The 8808-nt window shown below is 37.4% G+C and overlaps 1 long non-coding RNA gene across 1 annotated transcript; it reads left to right on the forward strand.

The window, feature by feature from the left end:
- The first annotated feature begins 470 nt into the window (after window positions 1–470).
- On the forward strand, window positions 471–4780 carry LOC136851180 (uncharacterized). The gene is made up of 4 exons (XR_010856819.1): window positions 471–717; window positions 2608–2656; window positions 2963–3122; window positions 3946–4780. It is a non-coding gene; the product is annotated as an uncharacterized lncRNA (long non-coding RNA).
- Window positions 4781–8808: the final 4028 nt, after the last annotated feature.

Here is an 8808-nt window from a genome sequence, read left to right on the forward strand (position 1 = left end):
AATTACATTCATTTGAGGTCTAGTGACAACCGGTACCAATGCGCAAATGGCCCCAGGATTTCAGTGAAAGTGTAGTTATCATCACTTGATTTCTCAATTAGGCAGCGGATGCCATGATTTGGTCTGGCGGTTCTTTTAATGACGTCGTCATGACGGGAAGCCCAGTTATTCAACCGGATATGACGTAGACTCTTACTCTATTAGGCTACTATTTGTCAACAGTAGAATAGAAGTTATACGTTACAGAGGGGATCTTTTATAATAAAAAAAAAAACGACGGACCATCCTTCAAAATGCTTGAAAATTCCAATTTTCATACACTACCACATGCGCCCTTCTATGTTACATCTAAGTTTTTAGTACATGCTCATTTTCTAGCTTGCAAAACTATTTTTATGTCATAAATGTTTCTTTGTTATGTTAGATACACTAATATAACAATTACACAAAACCTGTCAACCAATCGTAGTCCAACCTCATGTAAACACCTAGAACACAGAGAAGACTCATGCCCTGCAGAAGCTGGGATTTCGACATTCTGAATGCAGCGAGCTGAATCTTGATCATACGAACTAGTTACAGCGCATTGACTCTAGCCTCCTGGGACTCGGCAGAAGGTGAAAAACGACTACCTGGCATCCGGTGAATGAATCTTCCATATAAACAAGCACGCAGCTCATCTCGATTCAGTTGCTGGAGGGAAATTTCATAGTCAGGGTGAGATAATAAGAAATACTCCTGCATCTGTGAGGTACAGATGGCTCTGTTCTCTAGACTCACAATGTGTTTTGCCTTGTGGAGGTCGTGGTGTGCCTTTGGGCTAGGTTTACCTATAAAGGGATTGGAGTGTACGCAGACAGAAAGTGCATTTTGCTCATTCCATGCCTAACGTTCGTTTTGTCTTCATCTACACAGGTATGTAGAAGAAAAAGTATGTCACAACCACTACTTTGATTCCACTCACGTGCAACAATCTCCCGGCTCGGTGTACTTGCTGTCACTTCAGGTCCTCAGGCTGCTGTCAGTTTGGTGATTGCAAAACCATTATTACAAGAACTCCTCCTTTGCATACCATTTGCTAGCTTCGCCCTCTGGACGCTGGAGAGAGTGGAGATGCAGGCAGTGATGATGCTTTAAGTACTTCACTGAATCAGATCCAGTCACGTCCATACAAGCATATTCCGAAGGGGTTTTATTTTCCAATACATAGCGTCCGTCTATTAGCGATTTCTTCCTGGCCACATCCAAAAATGGCAGTTTCATCAGAGATATTATCTTTGTTGTTTGAAGTCGCTTTTACTCTTGAGTGCATGCTTGTTTGTTTTGCTTCTGATTTTGCGTACATAGCTCACCGTCTAGACATAGTTCGTGATTGGCTCAAAGATTTTCTCTAAGGGAAAACAAAAACAAGTGACTAGCAACGCAACATTCACTGAGGATTCACTGAAAAATATCTTGACTTAATCAGCATCGCTGAAGCGTTGCCAAGGCGTCTGCATTACGCAATCGTTCTGGGAATTCCTTAAAGTCATAGAGGTATTTTTGATTGCATAATGAAGTTTTGCAGCTGAAAAACTTACGATGGAGGCTGCGTACGTCAAGGATTGCACAGAAAAGAAGCTTCATAATCACTATGAATAATACAGGCCCAAGATTATTGGTAAAAAATTCACTGCGATGGTATGACACCGCATGGTGTCATTATTGGCCTAAATAGTGTGTGTAAGAGAAGAGAAGAGAGAGAGAGAACTAATCTATATTCTACACGTTTGGTAATTCTGTCTGCATTTTGATCTGCAACACGATCTCAACCTGTATTTGGTCAGGTCTGATGGAAGCACAAGTTGAACAAAGAGGACCTCTATAGCGTTAGAGATGTAAGTCTAAGGCATACTGATACGGGAGGATGTGCTGGGTATCTTGTTTTGTAACTCTGGTTCGTTTTGCATGCTGATAGTGTGTTTCTCATGATACTTCCAGTCTATAAACACTACCAGTCCATTTAAGTATGCAGTATGGCATTCGGAACAGTGGCTCCGCTCCCTTCACGCATTCCATACACATTCTTTTCTCCCTGCCTTTTGCAGAACACTTGCTGCCTTCCACCGATTCTCCTACACAAAAGATTACTCTCGTCATGATTACTCTTGCCACTGAAGGAGTTTCCGCCTTAAGGGAGACCGGATTACCCATGGCAACAACCAGCCTCCATGGATCTTGCGTAAGTGTGTACGCCAAAGGCCTCAGTGTGATGGTCACCGATTTAGATGGACAAAAACAGCCATTCGATCATGCTGAGGTGGCCGAGTTGGACGTACACAATGACCAACGTGCTCGATAAAATCGTTAGTTCGTGCCATAACAATAACCAGTTTGACAACGATTTGCTCTGACAAGGAATGAGTTGTTATGCTCTTAAGTCGTTTTAGTATGCAAGAAGACCCATTTTAATATTTATCATCATAACCATGTATAGCCAGAGGACTAACAGAGGTTATTCTGTTTTCAACAGAATCTGACGATGGAGACGAGGGGTGAACTTATACTTAGAATACTTATTCTGATAACTTACGCGAAGTTTGATCGTCCTGCTTTCTTTATTTTCAGGCTGAGTTGAGCAATTCGGACACTACAGTACATCATGAATTTCAGAACTGTGAGTATTGGTAATGACATTTTCTTGGAGTTCACATAATTTTGTTTTAGGAAATTGTAACACTTTCAGTATATGTACAAAAGTTTACACCCATTCACAACCACGTAATAAAAGTAATTAACGTAATGAAATATCCCCGGATTGTAAACCATTCAGAAAACCACAAAATCGACAAAATCTGTGTCACAGCAGATGCGAATTTCTTTAGCACTACGAAAACTCTCCACTGAATTCAGATCCACCTCACAGCAGCTTGATAAAACATACCTTCACTCTTCTAAAATCTTCTAAATCTGCCTCATCCAGCTGTGGATGATCATCCTCGTGGTGGTGATAGGCCCAGCCTCTGTCGACGCCCGGAGCCTCATCAACCTGGCCCGGAGGAAGTTCCCGGGGAGAGAGGCGATTGGAGCCACGCATTACCGCACGCACGAGTTCGGCAGCCACGGTTACAGATCCTATAGGAGTGAGTGGTTCTTTGAAAATGCTCTCTCTCTCTCTCTCTCTCTCTCTCTCTCTCTCTCTCTCTCTCTCTCTCTCTCTCTCCCCCTCCTTCCCCGCTTCCGCGCTCTTTTTTGGTGTTTATTCGCTGACTTGCTTTTGTTTTGCGTTATGTTTGCAGTCTCTCTCCCTTGTCCCATTTCTCTTCTTCTCTTGGTAACACTACTGGATTTAATCCTTCCTCTTCTCGTGATAATACTACAGGATTTAGTCTCTCTTCTTTTGATGATACGACAGGATATAAACTTTCTTCTTTTGATAATACAAAAGGATTTAATCTTTCTTCTTCTCTTGATACTGTAGGATTTAATCTCTTGTTCTCTTGATAATACTAAAGGATTTAATCTTTCCTCTTCTCTTGATGGTACTACAGGATTCAATCTCTCTCCTTCTCCTGGTCTCTGGCCTTTTGATTCTTCTTCTTCCTGTTTTTGACAGTCTTCTGTCTTCTGTCACCAATCCAGTTTGAAAATGACAACCCTTTTATTCTGATTCAAGGCTCTTGATTTCATTTTCCAGTTGAAGAAGTAATATATTTTCAATTTGTTGTCATCACATTTTAAAAGAACCATCTAAAGAAAGAGAGGAAGAAAGTACAGATTTGTAGAGAGGAAGAAAGTACAGATTTGTTCAAAAGTTAACACACGAATGAAAACTATTTAATTAACAAGGAAACAGCTTGATAACACATGCCAAAATGACTTACCAAGTGTGCACAGCGTCACATAAAACCTACATCTTTTCAAAGAAAATAGTTTTTAAACGGATCCATAAATTGTTTCTTCCAGAAAGAGACTGAGAATGATCTTGGAAGACCGGCCTAGACATCCAACGGGGAGAATGCGTTGGGAGAATGGTGTTTCATCGAAGGATATCTCAGGAACTATGGCAGTTCCTTTGACAATATCCTGATGGAGACTAGTTTCCTGAGTGCCAGATACTCTCCGTTTCCTTTCAAGGACACTGAGAAGTTTACGTTTACTTTAAATACAGATCAATAGCAATAATGTTCAGCGGAAGTCATCCTACTAACTCATGCATATATACGCACAAATACGCGCGCCCCCACAGACACAGAGGTGACTGACTTCTTTCCCACGAATTCCAGCATCAGTACTACAAGAGTATTTTTTTATACGCTTAATTTATTCTTGTTTCTCTTTTACTCTTTTGTTGAAGTTGTCTAAATCTCCCCCTCCTTACAAGTTATAGTTTTCATACATTATATTTTTTATGCGTTTAATTTATCTTAACTTCTAGCTTTAGTGAACTTGGTTTTTCTAGAGGGAATGTGTTCTCTTTCTATGTGCAATAATAATATTACATTTATCAAAGAGACGTATCAGGATACTGACTGAAATGGTAGTTTTCAAAAAGGTTCCTTATGATTCAAGTTTCATATTTAGTGATTTGAATGATTATTTTCCATAATCATCCTGGCATGTTGTTATGGTATGAGATAGTAACTTTGTTGTAGTTGTAAGTTTCTGTCTTAGTAATGTTCAGGTGTTGATAACTTTGTTGTAGTTGTAAGTTTCTGTCTTAGTAATATTCAGGTGTTGCTTTCACGTTATTGTGGTTGTTTTGTTTGAAAAAAGAAAATAATAAAAATGTAAAAATATATATATTGTTGTTTTGATCCTCTGTAATACTAGTTATGGATCTTTCAACAAAAGTATCGAGGTCAACAGATTAACGCGATATACTATATATATATATATATATATATATATATATATATATATATATATATATATATATATATATATATATATATATATATATATGTGTGTGTGTGTGTGTGTGTGTGTGTGTGTGTGTGTGTATACACAAGACGATGCAAACATAATTTGGGAAGGGGCGACGTGTGGCGGATATGATGGGACCCAAAAAATTTCTTAGGAACACCACTGACGTCAATGACTTTCTAACGCGCAGACGCATCCATAAGGTCAAAAGCAAGCGGCGTCTCGATCCTCGACCTTGCCACCCTGACATGAAGGCGAGTAAAAGTATATGCTGTGCAAGAATGAGATCGTGAGAAGCTGGGTAAAAATGTAGTAGTGTCAACATTGCCATTCTTGTGGTCAGAGTATTCACCAATGGTGTTGTTATTGTTGGTTACAGATCGCGTGAGGTACCTAATGTCTTTTGCCTGTCACGTTCCTGTAAAGGTCTTTCGAGGTCGTTTATTTAAACGCAAAATGCTACCTGAAGTATGTGAAAGCCATAAAATAAGTAAACCTACAGTTACAATAGATTAGGAAATTGATAAATATATCGGAGACTGCGCAAAGAATGAAAATGAATAGACTTACGAAAACCCCAAATTGTCACAAATTCTTATTGGCAATTTCTGTCTTTATTCTGCAGTTTCTGAGCAACTGGCATTTATAAATTTTTTTGAAGTTGATATTAGCTCTTGATTTTCCCCAACTCTTCTTTTTTCAAACATAAAATCTAGTAATTTGAAAGCTCACTATTTTGATGAAAAAAAAATGTCATTCTGTGGACGTTTATTGCATTTGAATTACGTTATTTTTAACACTTTTAATTATCCATCTATCTGTCCATTTTTCTTTAAAGGATAATTAATAACTGCACAGTTTATCTATTTCTATCTATTTTTAAATATTGTTATTTTATAAATTTATATATAATTATACATATATATATACAGTATATATATATATATATTATACATATATTTATAAAATAGCAATAGAAATAGATAGATTTATAAAATACAGTTAGATAATTACAGTTACTAATTATTAAAAAGGAAATAGACAGATAGATGGATAATTAAGAAGTGTTACAAATAACGTAATTCAAATGTAATAGGCGTCCACAGAATGACATTTTTTCATCAAAATAATGAGTTTTTTTTTTTTTTAAATTACTTGATTTTATGTTTGATATTTCTCCCAGCAACTTTTTACTCTGGTGTGAGTTGCAAGAAAATGATTAGGTTTTTACATGCTTTTATTTAATTTGGCCTCTGTGTCTGTCTGTCCTCAAATCTTGTAACTCAATTTTCGACCTGTTTCCTTCGTCCGATGAACTTGAAATTTTGCATGGCTGCTCAATCCCGGTGACAATACAACGTTGCATGATCAGTAGGTCAGCAGTGACCTCTAGTGACCCTACAGTGACCTCTCCCAGTATCTCAGGATCTGTATGAAAGTCTTTGGATTTTTCACAACATCTTTAACTCGGTAAATAACTCTTCGGATTTTTCAAACCTTTGGCTAGACAGGATATCAATTTAGTTAGATACAAATATAAATCGGTTACAATTTCTGTCTGTCAAAAATAAAAAGTATAAAATAAAAAAAATATAAAAAAAACATTTTTAAAACACGCTTTTATTAAAATGCACTAAATAAATCTTTTGAGACACACCAGGATTTTCTTACAATTAATCCTGTCTACAAAAATAAAAGAGTGGGCGCCAAACATGGAAGGAAATACTACAAGAAATGAAAAAAATATATTTCACTTCTTGTAGCGTTTCTTTCCACGTTTGGCGCCCACGCTTTTATTTTTGTAGACACGATTAATTGCAAGAAAACCCTGGTGTCTCTCAAAAGATTTATTTTTTTGCTTTTTAGTGCATGTTAATGAAGGCGTGTTTTAAAAAGTTTTTTTTTATTTTTTTTTTATTTCAAGTGCAGAGGATAGAAGAACTATCAACCTAACGCCTTTTTCTAGCCCAGGCCAGAAGTAAAAAAAGAAGAAGAATACGAAACATTGTAAGTGAAGAAAATTGCACAAGATTTTAAGTCTCCACTCCATCCCGTGATTGTGTTTCCGGTCTAATTTCAAATCTAGAAAAGTCTCAAGAATTACGGCGTCAATAACCTATCATGTTGTGACGCCAGTTTTGGTAGACATAAATCAATCTCAAGAATTAAATTCTCAAGAATTCAATTCTAATTCCGAGCAGAAAATAAAAAGCTTGAAAACTCCCCGCTCATACGCCGCGTTTCAGTCCGGGCAAAATAGCGACGAGCGTCATGAATCAGAGTTCGAAGCTTCGAACTGAGCTGATCCAGCTCACCCGAGTTCGAATCAGTTTCTCTTATACATCAATAGACTTCTACTATATATATAATCCTCCCTATGCCCCAGCTTCCCTCGTTTGTAATTGCAGTCAAGAAGCATCGAAGACCCTGCTGTTGCAACGCCCGAAATTTTAAAAAGGCATCTCCGAACGGATTGATATTCTGAAAGATTGAGATTAACCCCTACCAACCCGCCGCGCCGTAGAGGTCCCCGGCTGAGGGCGACCTACCTTCTAACGCCTGAGAGAATCTGTTGGCGATTCTCTCAGGCAAAGGAGGTTTGCTTGCGATCGTTCTTGATCGTCGGATATCTCCTTGCCGCTAAACGATCTTCAATATCTTTTTTAAAAATTCCTTTTTGTGTTTGTTTATTCATTGGTTGGGCTTTTTGTTTGGGCAGTAATCTGACTGGTTTTGGTTTGGGGTTTGTTTACTGAGTGGGCTTTGCTTGACACTTGTTTATGCATGTATCACGATCTATGCATGTATATTTGTTAAATATATATATATATATATATATATATATATATATATATATATATATATATATATATATATATATATATATATATATATATATATACTTAAGATGCCTCTACACGCAAACGCCCGCACGCACATACACGTGAATATAAATATGTGTATATATATATATATATATATATATATATATATATATATATATATATATATATATATATATATATATATATATATATATATATATATATATATATATATATATATGCACGTAAGTGTGTGTGCGCATGCAAACATTTAATATCAAAGACCTATTCATGAGCAGTGCAATATTATATACGCCAAATCGTCTGCTTTTCATTATAAAGACGAAGTCCCTTCACAACACTTCACTCGAAAGACAACTGACCGCCCAACACCCCACGTCGCGTAAGGACGACATCCCCCCCCCCCCGCGCAGGCCAAGATGACATTGCCCAGAAGGACGCCCGCTGCCTTCACGAATTATTTGATTCTCGATGACTCTGGAGTGATCATCTTCCCCATTCACGAAACAGCGAGCCCTAGGACCCACAGGGGACCTTGTGCATCGGGTATTTCTCAAGGTATTGCTTGCTTGCTTGCCTAAGGCATCTGACGACAGGAGCGGGCCTGGTATTAAGGGACACGTCGTTCAAATGGTGGAATTTAGGTTAAGGATCGCCTGATCGGAAATGGCGAGTCCGTCAGTATTTTGTCAAATGCGTATTTGGTTCTAATTTAACAAACTGGGGTAGTCAAGCTAAGTGCATTTTAAATAGGATGTTAAGAAATATATGTACAGTATATATATATATATATATATATATATATATATATATATATATATATATATATATATATATATATATATATATATATATATATATATATATATATGACTCCATCTGCCCGAGGAATTTTTCTTTCCTCTTTCCTCCTAAAACCTTTGAATTATACTCCTGTTTCATCAATCATCCTCCATTCTTTCCACATGCCCAAACCATCTTGGAGCTCTCTTGAGCCACCCTTACACCTATGCTAATAGCCTTACCGCTTCTACGCTACTCCACATTTTCTCTCATC

Source organism: Macrobrachium rosenbergii, chromosome 1, assembly GCF_040412425.1.
Source record: "Macrobrachium rosenbergii isolate ZJJX-2024 chromosome 1, ASM4041242v1, whole genome shotgun sequence".
Classification (NCBI taxonomy): Eukaryota; Metazoa; Arthropoda; class Malacostraca; order Decapoda; family Palaemonidae; genus Macrobrachium; species Macrobrachium rosenbergii.